The sequence below is a fragment of the Coturnix japonica genome, chromosome 25 (assembly GCF_054131305.1).
Source record: "Coturnix japonica strain WE chromosome 25, WE-NBRP24, whole genome shotgun sequence".
Taxonomy (NCBI): domain Eukaryota; kingdom Metazoa; phylum Chordata; class Aves; order Galliformes; family Phasianidae; genus Coturnix; species Coturnix japonica.
In genome coordinates, this window is record NC_140687.1 from 536,262 (window position 1) to 555,547 (window position 19,286).

At 46.2% G+C, this 19,286-nt stretch overlaps 1 long non-coding RNA gene and 2 pseudogenes across 2 annotated transcripts in view; 1 reads left to right on the forward strand and 2 right to left on the reverse strand.

Moving 5' to 3' along the window:
* Positions 1-8,787, forward strand: part of LOC146756822 (uncharacterized) — a 37,849-nt pseudogene extending 29,062 nt beyond the window's left edge.
* Positions 1-19,286, reverse strand: part of LOC146756820 (uncharacterized) — a 188,625-nt pseudogene that overhangs the window by 119,841 nt on the left and 49,498 nt on the right. The window lies entirely within an intron of this gene.
* LOC146756823 (uncharacterized) lies at positions 11,722-13,107 on the reverse strand. The gene is made up of 3 exons (XR_014937212.1): positions 13,093-13,107; positions 11,936-12,158; positions 11,722-11,860 (listed from the first exon to the last, which is right to left on the reverse strand). It is a non-coding gene; the product is annotated as an uncharacterized LOC146756823 (long non-coding RNA).

Below are 19,286 nucleotides of genomic sequence, written 5' to 3' on the forward strand. Positions count from 1 at the left end.
GTATTCACTGATACTGTCCTGGAGTCCTTAACCCTCATAGAATAAAAAAATCATTACGGTTGGAAATACCTCTATGAACAAGTCCAACCATCAACCTATCAGCACCACATTTGCAGCGTTTGAGGCACGGACTCAGATGTGAACGATCCAAATCGTTTATTACAAGTTCTCACATCCCTTATAGACCTTCACAAGTTGTTATTTTCTAACTTTCCCGTCCGCCCTTACAACTTTCCCAACCACCTTTACATGTCAACAGAGCATTCTACAGAACCCTTTTCAACTGTCCATGCAGGCACGTATCCAATCAGAGCTGTGAGACCCTTCTTCTCCTTGCAGAGGTGTCCTTGGTTCTCATGCTGTTTATCTTGCTCCACAGCTGCTCCTCTGAACAGCTTTTCTTGCATTCCGACAAGTACCTGTGCAGCCACCGCCCTCAGGCACCCTGGCCATCCCTTACTCACTTCCTTGGCAATTTGCAGCTCAGGGGTTTGGCAGATGACTTTTTTCCTGGCAGTTCTTAAGGTTCAAAGTCCAGCTGTAATCTCATTTCCCAAATATGTCACTTCCTGTTATTTGTGCTTTCTGTAAACCAAGAAACTCAGCAAACTCTCAGTCTATTGTACACAGTCCTTTTGTTGCTGTGGCAGCCACGTGCTGCAGTAAAGTTCCACCCTAGGATGGAGGATCCCAGATCTCAGGCTCATGAGTTGACCATCATTCAGCTGTTCTCACAACCCTGGGTAACACTGTCCAGGTTAACTGAGACTCTTCTCCCCATATCAGGGCTTTCCTATTCAAAGGCAAATAACCTTGGGCTTCCTTTGGCCAAACCAGGCAGAAGAGACATCCCTCAAATCCAGAAGGTAAACTCCATCTTTTCGTTCCTTAACTTGGTTAATAAAGTGCACGGATTTGCCACCACTGAGTGTATCCATTCAACTATTCTAGTACTTGCCCTCAAGTCTTGTACCAAACTACAGCACTTGCTATCAAAATTGGAATCCAAACTCCAAAAAGTTACCTATTATTTCTTTTATCCTCCTACAGTCCCATACCCTCAAAGGGCACCGCTTTACCCTGACTAGGCAAGCTCTTGCTTTTAACTTCTATTTAGGGCTTCATTTTTGGCCCTGATGCCCACACCACTAAGTGTATCATATTTGAGATTGCTGTAACTCCTGGGGGTACAACATTGTTTTGCCCAGTTTGTGTTAAAGCCAGAGTTACAGTTTTTAATCAGTCAATATCGTTGCACTCTTAGCTCCAGTTTTATTCAATTTCTTGCCAGAGTAACCTGGCAGGTACAAGAATTTCTGTATTCCTGCTTGTTTTCTTAGCTTATGTTTAATTAATCCAAAAAAGGAAACCTTTTCCCGTTGGGCAGTAGCATCTACTACTGTTACAAAACCATCTATGGGTAGTAAGAAGCACCCACATCCACCAGAAAACGAACCTCAATATCCTGCTTTCCTAAATGCAATTTCCCATTGCAGTTTGCACACTGCTTTCCTTCCAGTGAGGTCACTCCCAAGTACACTGCCCGGTGCAACTCAAGGGTAGGTATGGCCAGCCATACGGACCACAAACCCACACAGAACCGCAAGGTATCGCTGCACAGAAGACTTATTAGGACCCTTAGACAAGGATCTGGGGAAAGTCGTATTCTTACAGCAGCTTCTGGGTAAAGCTCCTAGCCACAGCTCGGTTCCATTGCAAGAGTTCTGTTCAACACACAATGTCCTCTGGTGCTGTACCGGAGATTGCCTCTTGCTGGGACATACTCGTGGGGGAGAGGAGTGAAAGGAACGCCAGGACAGCAAGGGAGGGATGCCTGATGACAAGGGTGTGCGAATGTCCCCAGCGAAGGAAGCAAAGAGAGTCGGCAGAAAGCGATGCTTCATTAGCGTAACAAAACACAGCCCCCATTCCTCCCTCCCTCCTCCCCCGCACCCCTTCCCATCGCCATCCCCCGGGGGCAGATGTGCCATGAAAACGAGCTCTGGGCGTGATCGTTGTGGGAATTCCTGCCTTCCTGAGCCTGTGCGGAAGAGGCGAGAGCCTGGCTGGAAGCCATCCGGGCAGCACCGCGGTGGCAGGAGGTGCACCAAGGCCGTCCTGCGGCCAGCTCCGGGCTGAGGGCACTCGGCGTCCTCTGCTCTACGCGACTCCGAGGAGCCCGGCTACCTGCACCAGAGCTGGGAGCAGCCTGCTCCGCACCCAAGGTAGGTGCCCTTCGTGGCTCGTGCAGAGGAGCGCACGCTTCCTGCCCCCTGCCAGCAGCACCGGGAGAGGAGCGGGGAGCGGCCCCGGACGGGGCGGAACCCGCACTGCCGTACCCCAGGCGGGACCCTGGTCCCGGCTCCAGCTCCCGCTCAGCGCAGCAGGTTTGCTGGCCCAGACGGGCTGCAACCAGGGCGGCAGTTCATGCAGCCCGGGCTGGGCTCCGAGGGGCACGGGAACGGGCTGGGAGCTGGGACAGTGAGGAAGGGAGCAGAGGAGGTCAGCGTGCTCTGCTGCCCGGTTGGATCTCTGTAACACAGCGCAGCTGGGGCTGCAGTTCTTCCTCTGGGCCACGGGAGACACGAGACGGCCTCGCTCTGCAGCTGTGCACGCGTGGATTGACGGAAGCTTTAAACCCCCCGATGCCTCCTTTGGAGTGTCTTAATGTGAAGCCTCCAAGTGGAAATTTGCACTCGCCCTGCTCCTCCTCCCCGGCAGCCCCTAGCTTCTCTTTGGGGACCCTGCGGGCAACACGTGCCTCTGGCGACCCTTGAAATGGCGTTACCTTTTGTTTGCTGAGCGCTTGCCTGATGGCTCAGCTGGGGTTGTGCAAAGCCCTGGCAAGGCTTTTGTTCAGGCTGTCCTGGCAGCTGCAGATGCCTTGAGCACACAGCTGCGGGCCCTGAGCACGTTCAGCATCTGCAGCAGCTCCGGCACTGGGCTCTGGAACAGACGATGAGAAGCTGGCAGCCTGTGGGCTGACTGGAGCACGCGTTGAGAACACGGCCGAGCAGCAGCAGGTCAGTAAAGCACAGCCCAGGTGCCTTCTGCAAAGGGCACGCGCTGCTGAGAGCGTCCCCTGGCAGTGAGTGCAGTCTGCGTGCTCGGCTGAAGAGGGAGGGAGGAATGAATTTATTGATATCATGCAGGTGTCCTGGAGTGCTCTAACAACTGCTTAACAAGGCTGTTGTAACCACGTGGTTGTTTATTGCCTTAATTGTTCTGTTTAGCACTGCTGCTATTCGATAAGTTGCCTTCACGGTTCAGTTAAAATTCCCAGCACAGCATCGGCTGGTGGTGGCTGTGACCGTCACAGGCTGGTTTGGCTGCAGTGCTGTCAGATACTCTCTCTTCTCAGGAGATGGAAAAATAATCTCCATGTGGTTGGATGTTTTGTTGATTTATTGTTGTGTTTAAGTAAGCCATCCTATTTATTTGAGAAGTGTGAACCATCCAGTTGACTCCTCGCCGTTTTGCACTTCCTTACCCGAGGAATGTGAGCCATCACCACTTTTAGGTAACATCAGCAGTAGGTGGTTTTGAGAACTACATCAGTCACCTTTACAGAGTACTTTTCCCAACCCTTTTCTGAGGGCTTGCTTGATTTCAGCAAGCCCAGGGCTACTTCCACTCCTGAGAGGATGTACGGACATCTGCCAGAGGATTTAATCCATTTGCCACCAGGTGTTCCCTCACGGATCTGTGGAGGTGGTGCTCCAGCAGGCTTGCTGTGTTTGAGTGTTGGGGGCTGCATTCACGGTGTTCTTCCATGAACCAGGTGCTTTTCTGCACCTCCTGCTGGATGGTTGGATGGCCATACCATTTTCTAACAGTATTTCTGCATCTCTTTCCTGGGTAGCCGTCCCCTTTAGGTGTGCTTGCAGTCAATCAAAAGATCCCCCAGTTGGCACAGGCTGTCCTTGTTGTATGTCCTCAACTTCCTTCACCACTCAGACCTCCAATAAAACTCCCCTTTCCCATTCCTTCTGTATCACTCTTCAGTTTCCTTAACTGCAGCTAGGGCAGGCAATAAGCCGTCATTCTGCTGCCTCTGTTTGCCTTAACTGTGTAGAGGCAGTGCCTTTAATTAGTGCTATGGGTGCAGTTTTGCATCTGTTTGGAGCCAAACCCTACAGGTGGAGGATGTGTGGCCTAAAGGATTGTAGGCGACTCGGGGAGGTCTTCGTTTACTGTGTGAATAAGCATTACCTGCACAACTTGCACCACGTAGTGCAGCAGAAATATTGTGGAATATCAGTCGCTTTTGATTCTGGGAGGACTGGTGCAGTTCTCCTTTGCTTCATATGTCACTTCCAAACCCGACACGATGCTGATAACACCTTTCCCATTTTGCATCCTATTACTGCCCCAGTGACCTCTGCTTTCTGCTCAACTACAGCAGTTGCCACGAGAACATTCACAGAAGAATTTGGGATGCGCTTCATGTCTCTTGTCATCGGTTTGTTTCCCTTCTTGCCATCCTGCAGACTTTGCCCATTGGTCACAAGTGGATCCAAACACAGCATACACTCCTAAGGGAGAAGCAGGACTATATTTGTTGATATAATAGGGATATGCTGTAGTGATTTAACAGTGACACAGCAGGATCGGAGGTGGCTGGATACACTTGGTTATTTACTGCATGGAGGGTAGGGTTACGCACACACCTACAGGAGGCCCTCCCATTGAGTCACGAGGCTCAGAGTAGTTCCCCTTTTTTTCTCATGTCTTCAGACCACAGAGGTAAGGAGCTAGGATGTGGCTGGATCCTCTCCTAGTCCCAAGCTTGGTCAAGGCTTTGTGTGGAAGGAATCATACGTGCACAGTCCCTCTAAGACAGAACCTTAGAGAATACATGAAAGCTCCAAAGTAACCACGGGTGTCTTACAGAAGATCTGTATTGAGAAGGAGTCTTGATGTCAAGCTGCAAGGGATCTCTGTGCAGGTGTGAGCTGCAGAAACAGCCCTGCTCGAGGGCAGGTCCTGTGGTGCAGCCCGCTGCTGTGCAGCAGAGCTGGAGGGGCACTTGGGCTGCTCCCTCTTTTGGGGTAAGATGACTGCCTCCTTGCCGTGCTTTGTCTTAAGTCCCCTCTCAGTCTCAGCTGTTGAACTAAGTGTCAGCTACCAGTTGTTTCAGCCTCCCAGTCTGAGACAGCTTTGTGACGGTTCATCTCTTTGAGCCAGACTGTTTCCTGTGCTGCAGCTCATTGTCTTCCTCTGCAAGGCTGGGCAGTGCCCTGCAGAAGGGCTGAGCTGGAACTGGGACTGCTGCATTCCCTCACAGCTCCCCTGCCATTTCTCTTCTCTCTGCAGGCTCCAGTTCAACTTCTGCCTTCCAGCCGTGATCATCCCAGCCTGCAGGAGAGCAGCAAATGGCTGCAGCACATCCCGTTGAGGTAGGGGTTGGGGAAGCAGGCAGGAGAGGCCAAGGGGCCAGGGATGTGAATGCAGGGGAAGAGGGAGGTGCCCTCAGCCAGCGTGTGTGTGCTGGGGACAGAAAAGCAGCTGGGGTGTGAGGTTCTGTCCTGTGCGAGCTGCTTGCCTGGGCCTTGGCTGTTCCCAGCAAGGAGCCTCTTTGCTTGCAGGAGCCTGTGAGCTTTGAGGAGGTGGCCGTATATTTCAGCAGGGAGGAGTGGGCGCTGCTGGACCCTGTGCAACGAGAGCTCTACCGGGACGTGATGTTGGAGACATACCAGTGTGTGGCCTCGCTGGGTGAGAGCTTGTCTGCCTTTCCTCCTCGTTAGGGCACCTTTGGCTGTGCAGAATGAGCCTCTGCAAGCCGGGCCTTGAATAAACACCATGCAGCTACATATTGACTCACACCACAGTGCCAGCAAGAAAGGAGATACTGAAAAGCATGAGTTTCAGAAGGGATTAGTATGCACGGCACTCTGATCAAAGCCACAGAGTCAGTGCTGGCAAGCAGGAATCAGCCAGGAGGGAGAAAACCAGCCCTTGTGTTGTGTGTTGCTTGGTGCCACCAGCTCCAGCTCACAGATGAATCCCTGGTTACTGCTATGGAATTGAGGATTTTCCATGCAATTGCCATCAACATTTTGATGCCTTGACCACTGGTAGACTGTAAGAAAACAAATAAGCTGTTGTAAAGTTAATTTGAAAGAAAAAATATCCCTTCACAATGTTCAGAGATGTCAAAACATTCTTTGCTCCAAGGGAAGCTGTAGGCACAGTGTCATTTAGACCTAAATGGTGGTTTCTCCTTGGGGAGGGGCACAGAGTGGAACTGTTGAACAGGCACTGTGCCAGCATGAGGGAAATGCTCTCTTGTTCCCTGTTTCTCTCCCTGAAGCTCCACTTCCAGCCCCCAAGCCCATGCTGATCTCCCTGCTTGAACGAGGGGAAGACCCCTGGATCCCAGATGTGCGTAGCCCTGAGGCCATGCCAGGAGACCTCAGCCCAGGTGAGGTGATGGAGGGAAGGGGAATGTTGGGGCTGTAAGAGCCTTCTCTGCCTGTGTTTTATTTTGGGCACCGTGTGCTATTGCTGCATTTCCTCTGTCATCCAGCAGCTGATGGGATCAAAAATACAAAGGAGGTTCCGCAGAGAAATTGTGTAGCGGAAATGCAGCGGAATCGCATCTCTGTGGAAGAAATCAGAAGGGATGTCCAGGAAGTCCTGCAGCAAGGTCAGGGTGAGCACATCAAGAAGCCCCTGGGAAAGCATCTGGGAATGACACTGAGGAACCCAGTGGACTCCAACATAGGTCCAAAGCAGCCTGAGGAAACCAGGAGCAAGGATGTGTGCCAGATGAAAAAGCAGAATCCATGCACTGAGTGTGAGAAAAGCTTTAAACTGGATTCCAGCATCACTAGCCACCAGTGCACGCACTCAGCAAAGAGGCATTATGAGATCTGTGATTCTGCAGAGAGCATGAAATGGAGACTCCACCCCACTGGCCAGCAGTGCATGTACACAGGAGGGAGAGCCTCTGAGTGCTCTGACTGTGGAAAGACTTTTACGGACAGTGGGAGCCTCACTTCCCACCAGTGTATCCACAGAAGAGAGAGACTGTACAAGTGCCTTGAGTGTGGGAAGAGCTTGAAAGGTAGTTCTAAACTCAAAATACACCAACGTGTCCACACAGGAGAGCGACCGTATAAGTGCCTTGAGTGTGGGAAGAGCTTTAAGGATAGTTCTACACTCAAAATACACCAACGTGTCCACACAGGAGAGCGACCGTATAAGTGCCTTGTGTGTGGGAAGAGCTTTAAGGATAGTTCTACACTCAAAATACACCAACGTGTCCACACAGGAGAGCGATTGTATAAGTGCCTTGAGTGTGGGAAGAGCTTCAAAAACAGTTCCAGCCTCACCATCCACCATCGCATTCACACAGGAGAGAGACCCTGCAAGTGCACTGAGTGTGGGAAGAGCTTCAAAAGGAGAACCCACCTCACCATCCACCAGCGTGTCCACACAGGAGAGAAACCCTATAAGTGCTCTGAGTGTGGGAAGAGCTTCATAAGCAGCTCTAAACTGAAGATGCACCAGCGTGTCCACACAGGAGAGAGACCATATAAGTGCTCTGAGTGTGAGAAGAGCTTCAAAAGCAGTTCTAATTTGAAGCTCCACCAGAGCATCCATACAGGAGAGAGACCCTGCAAGTGCTCTGAGTGTGGGAAGAGCTTCATAATCAGCTCTGAACTGAAGATGCACCAGCGTGTCCACACAGGAGAGAGACCATATAAGTGCTCTGAGTGTGAGAAGAGCTTCATAAGCAGTTCTGATTTGAAGCACCACCAGCGCATCCATACAGGAGAGAGACCATATAAGTGCTCTGAGTGTGAGAAGAGCTTCATAAGCAGTTCTGAATTGAAGATGCACCAGTGCATGCACACAGGAGAGCGACCCTATAAGTGTCCTGAGTGTGGGATGAGCTTTAAAAGGCGTTCTGAGCTGACACTGCATCAGAGCATCCATCAGGAAAAAGAGACCCTGTGAGTGTCCTGAGTGTGGTAAGAGCTTCAAAGGGAGTTCTGAATTGAAGCTGCACCAGCATATGCACACAGGAGAGAGACCATAGCTTCTGTCAGACATTTTAGAACATTTTGGCCAGGCCTGCATGCAGGGAGATGCCTGGGAACTTGTCTTTTCTCTCCCTCAGAGAATCCCATTTGCTGTGTTACCAGAACGTCTGCACCAGTGAGCTGAAATGGCAGGAAGCCTTGAGTGTGAGAAGGGCTTTGTGCCTAGCAGAGAGCTCCTCACACTCCCAGAAGAACTTCATGCAAAGCTCAGTCCTCATTAAACATTGCAGTCCACAGGACAGGTAGCTAATAGGACTGCATCTCCTGCAGGAAGAGTTTCTCTCAGGGCTGGTGCCTCATTTCTCATGGGAAAACCCCCAGCAGGAGAGACCCTCAAAACGCTGGAGAGCCCAGGGATGAGGGAGACCAATGCTTCTCTCCATGCAGGAAGAGTTTGCAAAGGAGACGGCATCACCGACACCCTCTGCAGAAGGGACTTAACCCAGGAGCTTCAGATGGCCTTTCCTTGCTGCCCAAAGCACTTCTCTCACCATGCCCGCTTTCCACTTCTACTCTTCCCACCAGCTGCTTTTTGATGATGTTTCCTAGTGGAGAAGTGGTTGTGTAGGGATCTGCTGTGTGTCTGTGTGCATGTGTTGCTCTCAGTCATTTCTGAGCGCACTGATGCATCCCAGAGAAGGGTCAGCAGAGCAGTAACGTGGTTCTTGGAGGTTTTCTGAGAATCTTCTGTAGTGGAAAGAGAAGGGGGTGAATAAAGTAGCTGAGTTGTTCTGGAGCTTTCTTCACTGTAGTCTTGTTTTTGCTCTTAAAATAAATGTCAGCATGTGGAATGAGGAGAGGGAAAGGTGCAAGCAGGGTTTGGTTTTGGTGCCCTCTCCAGCCCACTGCTTGCTTCTGGACAAGGCATTTCCTTTCTTAATAGGGGAGATGCTCCAGGCCCTTCACCATCTTTGTGGCCCTCCGCTGGACTCTCTCCAAGAGATCCCTGTCTTTTTTGTACTGGGGAGCCCAGAACTGGACACAATATTCCAGATGAGGCATTAATAGGGCAGAGTAGAGGGGGAGGATCACCTCCTTCGACCTGCTGGACACGCTCTTTTTAATGCACCCCAGGATGTCATTGGCCTTCTTGGCTACAAGGGCACACTGCTGGCTCATGGCCAATCTGTCGTCCACCAGGACGCCCAGGTCCCTCTCAGCAGAGCTCCTCTCCAGCAGGTCTTCCGCCAGCCTGTACCGGTGCATGTAATTATTCCTCCCTAGGTGCAAGACTCTACACTTGCTTTTGCTAAACCTCATCCGGTTTCTTACTGCCCAGCTCTCCAGCCTGTCCAGGTCTCGCTGAATGGCAGCACAGCCTTCAGGCATGTCAGCCAATCCTCCCAACTTCGTGTCATCAGCAGACTTGCTGAGGGTGGTCACTATCCCCTCATCAAGGTCGTTGATGATGTTTAACAAGACCAGACCCGGTACAGACCCCAGGGGGACGCTGCTAGTTACACGCCTCCATCCAGACACCACACCGGCAATGACAACCCTCTGCACTCTGCCAGTCAGCCAATTCTCAACCCACTTCACTGTCCACTCATCTATCCCATACTTCCTCAGCTTTATAAGGATGTCATGGGGGACAGTATCAAAAGCCTTACTGAAATCAAGGTAGACTACATCTACCGCCCTCCCTTTGTCCACCCAGCTAGTGACATCTTCATAAAAGGCCACCAGCTTGGTCGAGCACGACCTCCCCTTGGTGAACCCATGCTGAGTACTCCTGATAACCTCCTTATCACCCAGTTGTCTGGAGATGGCATCCAGCACAAGCTGTTCCATCACCTTCCCTGGGACATAGGTGAGGCTGACTTGCCTGTAATTACCCGGGTCTTCCTTCTTGCCCTTTTTGAAGACTGGAGTCTTTTTGCTTTTATAAACAAAGCTCTTCTTGTGGGTTGCTGAGCACTCTGAGGTTCTTTGAAGTCAATTGACTACAAACCTCCTGAGTTGCCCTCTGTATCTCATAGGACTGGCACTGCCAGATTTTCTCTTGTATCCTAGGCATAGCCAAAGGCCATGTAAAAGGTGACTGCTTTTTTCATCATGGCTTTATTAAAGCTAACAAATACTGGCACTAATGGATTTCTGTCACTGAATACCAGTGTAGTCTCCTCTGTTTACTGAAGGCTGTGCAAAAGCTCTTGGACAGACCTAAAGCTGAATACTGAACAGCAAAAGATCAGCTATGAGCACAGGTGTAAGAGGTGGTGGAAATCCATATTGTCATTTGGAGCTGCTAGGCATCCACAATGATGCAGGTGGGAATGGCAGCTGGTGAGTAATAAATGCAAAGAAGGACCCAATCAGCGTCTAACAAATACACTGCAGGAAGATAAAGGAAATCCGTTGAGGGTTTGTATCCTTATAGTGCATGAGGAACTACTTGGAAACAGGTTGGGAAAGCAGAGGGGCCAGGAGGTGACCATAGTGGCCTGACGAATGAAAGCAGCCTCAAATAGATTCATCAGACCACCTGCTGTTGGAGCCAGACTCATGCTGAGCCTGCAGTTGCACAAACCCAATGACTTGCAGCATCCAGGCTGTAGGTGCAGGAGAAATACCATGTACCATTGCCTGCTGGTGGGATGTGCATCTGGCTGCTTCCTTGCAGCTTCAGCTCTGCTCTGCAGCTCCCTGTGTCCATGAGGAAAGCATGTCTTTGCTCAGGGGTGCTGTTTGTATGAAGAAGAGCAACTTATGAACTCCTTCTCTTATGTGAGTATAACCTTTCTCCCCTGCAGTCGGAGGGGATTTGCACCAAGAGCCAGTGGAGAGCAGACTTCCTTGTGCACAGCATAGCCAGGACAAAAGAAATTGTGCTACAGACTGTCAGTTCAGACTGTGTGTTTAGGAAAAGTCACTAATTTTGTGTCTTTCCCTCTGGAGTTTAATACAGGGAAAACCCACTCAGCTGCTCTTCCTGCTGGAGTTGCTGGCTTTCCCCATCCGACAAAGTGATCCCTGTGGTCACTGCAGAGGGAGGCAGAAAAGAATGGATGGCACCACAAGCTCATTATAAAAATGTGGGGAACCAGAGTTGATGAATCTTGGATGAGCCCCTGATCAGCCTGGCCCTGGGTGTGGCAATGGAGGGAGCTGGTCCAGGAGGATCTGATTAAAATCTCATAGCAATGACAGTCCCTAGAATGCAGGAGGCTGTGATGTGTCTATCTGTGCTTGCATCTGGTAGGGGCCACCGATGTAGAGCTGGGATCTCTCTGGATTAGATCAGTAGGATTTCTACCAGGACAGATATTATAGGGATTTACATGTTCCCTGACCTGGCAGCTTGCCCTAATGAAACACTGATTATGCAACAGCAATCTAACTTAAGCTCTAGCCAAAAAAATCCTCTGCGCTGAGAGATGGTGAGAGTACTCTCTCTGCAATGGCAAGGATTTGAAATTGTGCAGTGCATTAAGTTTGCAGATAATGAAAGTCAGGCTGTTTATTGTTGGTGCATGAAAAACAAAACTGGAAAAACTACAATTAGTGCCTGCCCTGAGATTCTCCTAGTTGTATGGCCAGATTAATGGATGAAAGTGTTTCCTTTGTGTGTATGGGAGATTAGTTCTGCTTGTCTCTCATTTCATGGCCAGTGGAGCTAAGGATAGCTCAAGGTGTCTGATATATAGCAGAATCAGAACTGAACCCCGGTGTCCTGCTGCCACATCCAGGAGCTGTGAACCCTCCTTTGCTGTCCAGCAGACCCCCAGTGCTGGGCATCCCTGAGAGCTGGCTGCGAGGGATGGAGGAGTTGCAGGATTCCTGCGTTTCTTGCTACCAGCTGCCTCTTCCTGAAGGAGAAACAAGTAAACAGTGAGTACAAGCAGCTGAGCGTGGAAAGGGATAGAAGATGGTCTGGGACTTACCACTTTGTCAGTGTGAAAAGGGCTGTTCCCAAGGCAGTATATGTCCCAGAGGCTGGAATGGACTACAGATGGCTGAGATGCTGCATGCAATTGTTTTTCAATCTTTGCTGTGATAACGCTAAAGGCAGGGCAGCTTGATGAATAGACTGCTGAGCTGGCACCTGTGAGCTTTCAGTGGAGTCTGCCTTCATCAGGACATTTTTTCCCCCTCTTTTGCCCATCTCTGAAGAGGAAATAGTGTCATCTGCACAGTGAAACACCCTGGGACCTACAGCACTAAGAACCTGCTACCAGTACCACCAGGGAGAAAATGTTTGCCAAGCAGCTATCAAGTGCTTTTTCAAAGTTCTGCCACACCACATCCATCTTTCTTCCAGCTGCAGAGACCTCCCACCTTCTCACTCCATGAAGGGGATGGAAGATCCAGCCCCAGGCAAGTGGATGGGGTTAACCTGTGGATTCTTCTAGTGCCAGATTTTAATCAAAGAGCTGGAGTTATGCCAGAGCCAGTCAGCTGTGGTGGTGGGTGTGTGAGAGTCTAGCACATCTTGATTATTAGGGGCATTAAGAAAGCCATTCAGAATTTAGCGATCTCAAACAGCACTAAGTAGGGTGTTAGAAGATGAGCTAATGTTCCCTTTAATACCCATCTTGGTTCTCCTTTTCTTAATTTCTTTTTATTTTCTTCTTCTTTTTTTTTTTTTTCTTTTTCTTTCTTTTTTTTTTTTTTTTCTCAGACTTTACAAACCTGTATGAACAATAAAACTAGGTATTGTTTTAATAAGGGACTGCCTCTAAGACACGAGTTGCATTCTTAAAATGCTTTAAATGGCTATGGAGGGAGATGAAGGCCAAGCAGGAAGGACAGAGAATACAAATGTCCCAGGGATTGGACATGTGCTTGTGGGTCAGCATTGCCTGGAGCACCTCAGTGTCCATTTCCTCTGTCTTCAACCTACACAAACTGGTGCAGCTGGTCAGCTGGGAGTCAGGGCACAGTGCCTGACCTCGCAGTATCAAATACAACTTGGAATCTCAAGGGGGAAATAGTTGGAAAGGAATTCAAGAGGTCACTTAGGCTCTCTCTGTACTGACAACCTGAATAGTTAAATGATTCCTGGTTTTCAAAGTAATGTATATCCTTCCTTGGCACTCACTGTTAATCAGTGCTTGGTTACAAAAGACTGCAAGTCTTGTTCTGGAGCCAGCTTCCAATTTTTTGCAGTGATTCTGTGATGTTCCCATCCTGAGAGCCTAGAAATGAGTTTACATTTATGGTTGTATTTGTTTGCACTGGGTTTTCTTCATTCTGTGTTTTGCTGAACATTTCCCCTAAGTGAAGATAAATATCCTAATTTTTATGTGCTGTAACAGTCTCTTTAAAAGTCCTTTGAAAGGGAAAGCCCTTTCCTGATGTGTTTCCCCTCCCTCCAGTCTTGTAACAGAAGCCACAAGCATTTCCAAACAAAGCTTTTTACAATTCTCTTTCTATCTTTTCATCTCTATTTCATTTATACATTATATAAAAATAAAGAGGTAATAGAGCATTACCTTAACATAGTGTTTCATCAAGTAAGTTGACACTATCTACAAGTAGTGCAATTCTCAGCAATAAGCCAGATTCAATAGTCCAAAAATTAAATGTGCAATTAAACTGTACGCTGAGTTACACTGCATTTCTTGCTATTACTGTCTTGAAAAAATAACGATCTGCCTGTTTTTTCCAACTTTTCTCAAGGCAATGAAGATAACATAACTAAAATGGATACACCACCTCAGACGCCTTCCGTTTCATTTCCTTGCATAACACATCACACTCCAGTGAAACTTGGCCTTCTTGTATCTTGCTGCACTGTACTTCCTGTTAAGTATAAATTGAATTGTTTGTAATTCATTTCCCTATATAAAAATTTAATTATAACGTTCATTTTGTTGGGAAAATTGTAAAACAATTTTATTCGGTATATTTACAGAATGAAGCTAATAAATAAATATTATTTGAAACTGTAACTGTATTCAAGCATCCTTTTCTATTTTCCTTCTCTCTGATAAGCTAAACTGAATCAAGAATAAATCAAGTGGTTCAGTTTAATTTTTCTTGTCTTTTTTTTCACTTATTTATTTAAGACAAAGCAATATAACCTTGTGAACTGTTACAAAAGATACCATGCAAAGTAACTAATAAGTACCTCTTCGGAAACTTCGTATCAATTCTCTAAACTGGCTGAAACTACAGGGCAAGGTCTGGTCATGGGAAGATCTCCCCTACTTCCTTCTCCTTCCTCCCCCTTACATTGGAGGCCAAAACAAACAAACAAACAAACAAACAAGCAATAACAACAGAAAAAAAAAAACAAAAAAAAAACACCAACAAAACCAAAACAGAATACCAGCACAGAGAGAAAGTTATAATCTTATAATCTATAGTACTAGCCTATGAAGAATTTTGTCAGGAAAGCACAGTAACATAGCCAGAAGCTATTCTGGTTTTCATGCTTTCTGACAATATGCAGAACAATTTTCATAGCATACAGCAAAATCCAAAAACTAACTTCTTCAGAGCAATTCCAGCATGCTAAGATAAACCACCTGCCTAGATGGTTAAGAATATGGTCCACTACAAGTTGTGGGTTACAAATTCAAGTGGTTTATACGACCTTGCATGTTTACATGCATAGCCTCATGATGCAACAGTTAACTTCAACACCAGAAAAGGAAGAAAAAATCCTCCTGTTTTGCACTTAAATTATGAGCTCCTACATTTGATATTAATTATGATGGTTCAGATGAGGCATATTTACAGAGCAGCTTGGAATACGTGTCCTGTCAACCCCCAACTTCACCAGTAGTATACACAGACAGAAGACTGGTAGAGGAGAATTCAGCTGCAAATATTAGGTACTCAATTCTGTTTCTCCTTATCTTCAAGATCACAGGCTGCAGGCACAGAAGACTAAATATACAGGTACACTATCCAATCCAAGCTAAGAAAGAAGTACACTATCTGCTGTAAGAATGCAGCTCCAAGCAAATATGCATAAGGACCTTCTGGAATCAAAGATACCCTAATTACGATCTCAGGCAAGGGCAGATGCATAAAGCAAACGTTAAAAGACCTCATCTTTCACACTACAGAAACAAGTCATATTTCTGCAGTCAGATTAGCTGCAACTAATACACAGTCCAATTATCAGTGGCTTATTGGTTCTACCATCATTTACCCTCTACACTGTAGCTCTCTGTACAAAAGAGAGCATGGATTTGGGGCTTGACCTGGAAACAGTGAGATGATATTTAAGGTGGGGATAGTGTTTTCTTCTCTTTCTGAAGGGAGACACCATTTCACTAGGAATCAGAAGGATCACTTCGTGGCTATTTAAATAAGTGGGCTGTCATCATATAAGAATTAATTTTTATTAATTATATAATTAACTCATAACAACCTTTCCACCTTATTAAAATCAAATTTACAAGATTGAGGGGGGGAAAAAAAGTAACCGTCATCATATTTAAGGACCATAAAACTTTCAGAATAGCAGATCTGGAATGTTCCATTTCAGGCCACTGTAAAAGTGAAAAGTGAGCATCCTAAACATTAATTTCATTGCTTCTTGCTACCACATTTCAGTTGGACATCCACATAATCACTGAAGACATCCCGGCACTCTGGGACAATAAAATTTGAACTGGTCTGAAATAGCTATACAGCGTCAGAACTCAGCAGAAGATGATAACACATTTCAGTTTTCCAAAAACAGTATGAAAATTAGGGACAGCAACAACTAGATGTAACAGAGCTATCATGGAAATACCCATCTTCCTTATTCAATTAAGTCTGGCATAAGAAACAAGACCTCAAAGATCATCAAGTCCAACTGTAAACCTATATCTTAAGGAACAAGAAGCAGAAGTATACACGCAACCAATGATATTATTGATTTTACTGAACACAGTAGAGTAAGAAAAACTGAAATTAGTAAGAGCACTTAGTCACAACAAAATAATTTATCCTCAGCAGAAGTCAACATTTCAACTTACAAATAAAGAAAAGCTAGTTATTTATAAGCAGAGACTGCTCAATTTGAAGCATGTACTCTGGGCATTACCATCCTTTCTCTTGAACATGCGCCCTGCAAGATCTGAGATTTCTGAAGACATTTCTTGGAGAAGCTAAGAACTCTGGGGAAACTGCATCTGTGTGGAAAGCTCAGAAGTTAACCGGGTCTTGAAAATAATTTAAGCATGCTTTGTTCAAGCCAGATAGTGAATTTTTCATTAAGTTAACACTTGTCAAGAGGTCACAGCAGCCTCTGGTTTTCCCCTCATCATACTTGATAGCTATAAGCTTTGTCCTTTATCTCTGCTGAAAGCTAAGGATGCTGATGCCTCTGTTTGCTTTAAGGGCCTCAGACAACCATCAATTAGGAATTCAAAACATCTGTGACTGTTCCAATTTATGTAATTATAAACTTCTCAGTTCCTAATGAGGAAAATGTGCTTTGACTTCTTAAATCACTCCAGATCATCTGATTATTTTCCTAATGGAACTACAAAAATTGAAGTGTGCTTGAAGAGAAAGGTATTGCAAATCTGGGAGCTAACATTTTCTACAATGAATTTTATGTTCCTTAGTGAATATTTTGATTGTTCTACCCAGACTTTCAGCTGCTGTTGCTGCTCTGCTCAAGTAACTGATTCTATTCCAGTCTTGACCAGAGACAATCCATGTACACAAGCCTAGGAACATACAAAGAAAATGTGTCACACTCAGAACTGCAACATCAAAACTTACCTTTTACAGTCGCTTACAAGGACACTTGAGTTTAACCTTCTGGCTGCAGTTCAGAGGACAATCACCTGAATGGAAAATCTCTTCACACCGGTGACCACAAGGCAACTACAAGCAAAACAAGAAATACCCCACCAATGAATAACTGAAATTGCATGCATTCTATGAACTAGTTTTATTTCAGACACAGCAGCTAAACAGAAAACTCATTCAGCTCATCAGGTTTGTCTTCCTACCTGCAAAACTGGAAAGAAAAAGGTCAACTTATTTCACTAGTTACTCAGAGTTTTTTGGTTCACATAGAATTATTTATCTTTTACTGGGAACGCTTGATCAAAAAACAATTTTTTCTTTCAAATGTTACAGGAACAGTCATCTCCACAATGATTCATATATCGACTGCCCTAACTACCTGTATGATGGAGGAATAAAAGTAGATGAAGTAAGAAGGAACTGAAAACTGAAATGAAGTGTGATGTGACCCAGCCTGACCCACAAATTGCTAACAAGAGGGTAGAATTAGAAGCAAAACTACCACTGTAAGAAGCCATGCTTTTTACATTACTGTCTCAAAGTTTGCTGAAATGGACAAGTTCAGGCAAGTCCTGGCCAAGGTTCCAGGACTGCCTTTGTCTGAGACACACAGGAACCAAGGTTCGAGAAATCCCTTTGTTTAGGAGATGGACAAGTCCGGGAGCTACGAAAGGGAGATAAGATACTGATCAATGGCCCTTAAGTGGTCTTTTGTGTAGGCCTATCTCAAGGAAGATGGCCATCCCTGAGGACTGATGGCCCTTAAGTGGTCTTTCTCTCGTGTTGGCTCATCTCAAGGAAGATTGACATCTCCGAGGAAATCACAGGACTCTGACCCGAGCCATCCTGAAATGTCTCGAAAGCTGGAAAGAAGGATAAAAAGGGCACGGACAAACCCCGAATTTGGGGGGGTTTTCTGACACCAGATGCCTCACTACGGAAACAAGGAGGTTTTCTGTCATCAGATGCCTCTCTACGTGAGCGCCTGCATGCTGAAGAAGATGCCTGCATGCTGAAGAACCTTTGAGGGTATCTAGGTATCTGACCTCAGATTCCTCCACCGTTGTCCTACTGCTGCCTATTATCTCTTCTGGGATTGCTGCTCGAGACTCTGCTTCGAGGGACCTCGCTGCCCGAGACTCCACTTCCTGAGACCTCGCTACTCTGACCATCTTCTCTGCGTTTCATCGATCTGCGGCCTGCTACTTCGCTGCTGCTCTCCCCTACGCTTATTTTGCCCCGGACCAACGTTAACAACGTGCTACGGGACGCTGCTGCATCCAGGAGGTGACTATTCCCCGCTTTAACGTAATTCTTCTCTTTTCTACCTTTTTTCTATCGCCTACTTTCCCTTCCCCATCACCCTAATTTTGGCATTCGCCGCTCCCCCTTCCCCATCCCCTCAATTGTCTATTACTTCCAATAAACTGGTCGGATCAACATTTGAATGTTCTTCTTCTTAATCTCACGCCGGGCATAACATATCAAAAGAACCTTTGCCTCACTCCTAAACTGGAGAGAGACAACCACAAAACTAGGTTTTATGTGCAAGAACCTTGCAAACTATGCAGGAGTCAAATACAGGCCACCAATATTCTTACACCTGAATTAATTTCACTAAATCCTAAATTTCTGCATTTGGTAAATTATCCTGTTTTTGACATCTGACAAATAGCATTTCCTTTTTTTTAAACTATCAGTGAAAATTTTAACACTTATAATGAAACTATTATTATTCCTTACTGTATATTATTATTCATTACTGGGATAATTTAAATATGCTGCTGCCTTTTAGGGATGTAACAGTGTTTCCAGAACAACATTAGAGATTAAAAAAATAATTCACAAGAATAAAAACAAGTTTTCTTCCACAGCATGTTGGGAGCTCAACTGACCTTGCTCAGGTCCCAAACAAAATCTTCATAACGATGATTTTTCATTTTCAGTTACATAAATCAATACTGTCCAATACTGTTTATAAACAAAGGCAATAACTCATGTAAGATACCCAACTGATTCATTTATAAAGGTAGGTTTAAACAATATCACTCCCTGTACAGAAAGAGTTGGGGGAAAACACACTGGACAAATGACCACAGAGGCTCTTCCAGGATCCCACCTTAAGAGGCAAGAGCTTTTCCATTCATTTACATTTATTTTATCCAGCCATTAGTTCTTATCCACAGACTGAAAAACTTCTCTACTGTCCTTTCATAACAGGCTCTTTATTCCCATAATATTCCCTTCATTGAATTCCAAGCAGCTTCAATCAATGTTTCTTGAATACAGTAGCCAGAACTGCAAGTAATATTCCAGCTGGAAGAACACTGTACAATGCCTTAATTGCAGCTTATTCTCCACAGAATATCTTTCCCTATACATCTTCCACTCTCATGTTCACTTCTCTCCAGTTATTCATGTTGCAACAGTAAGGATTTCTACTGTCTCCCAGGAGGGTTGTTATTGGCCTTGACATGCCCAGTCTCACTGGTTTTTCTGTATCTGTACCATGTCCCAAACGCATGTGTT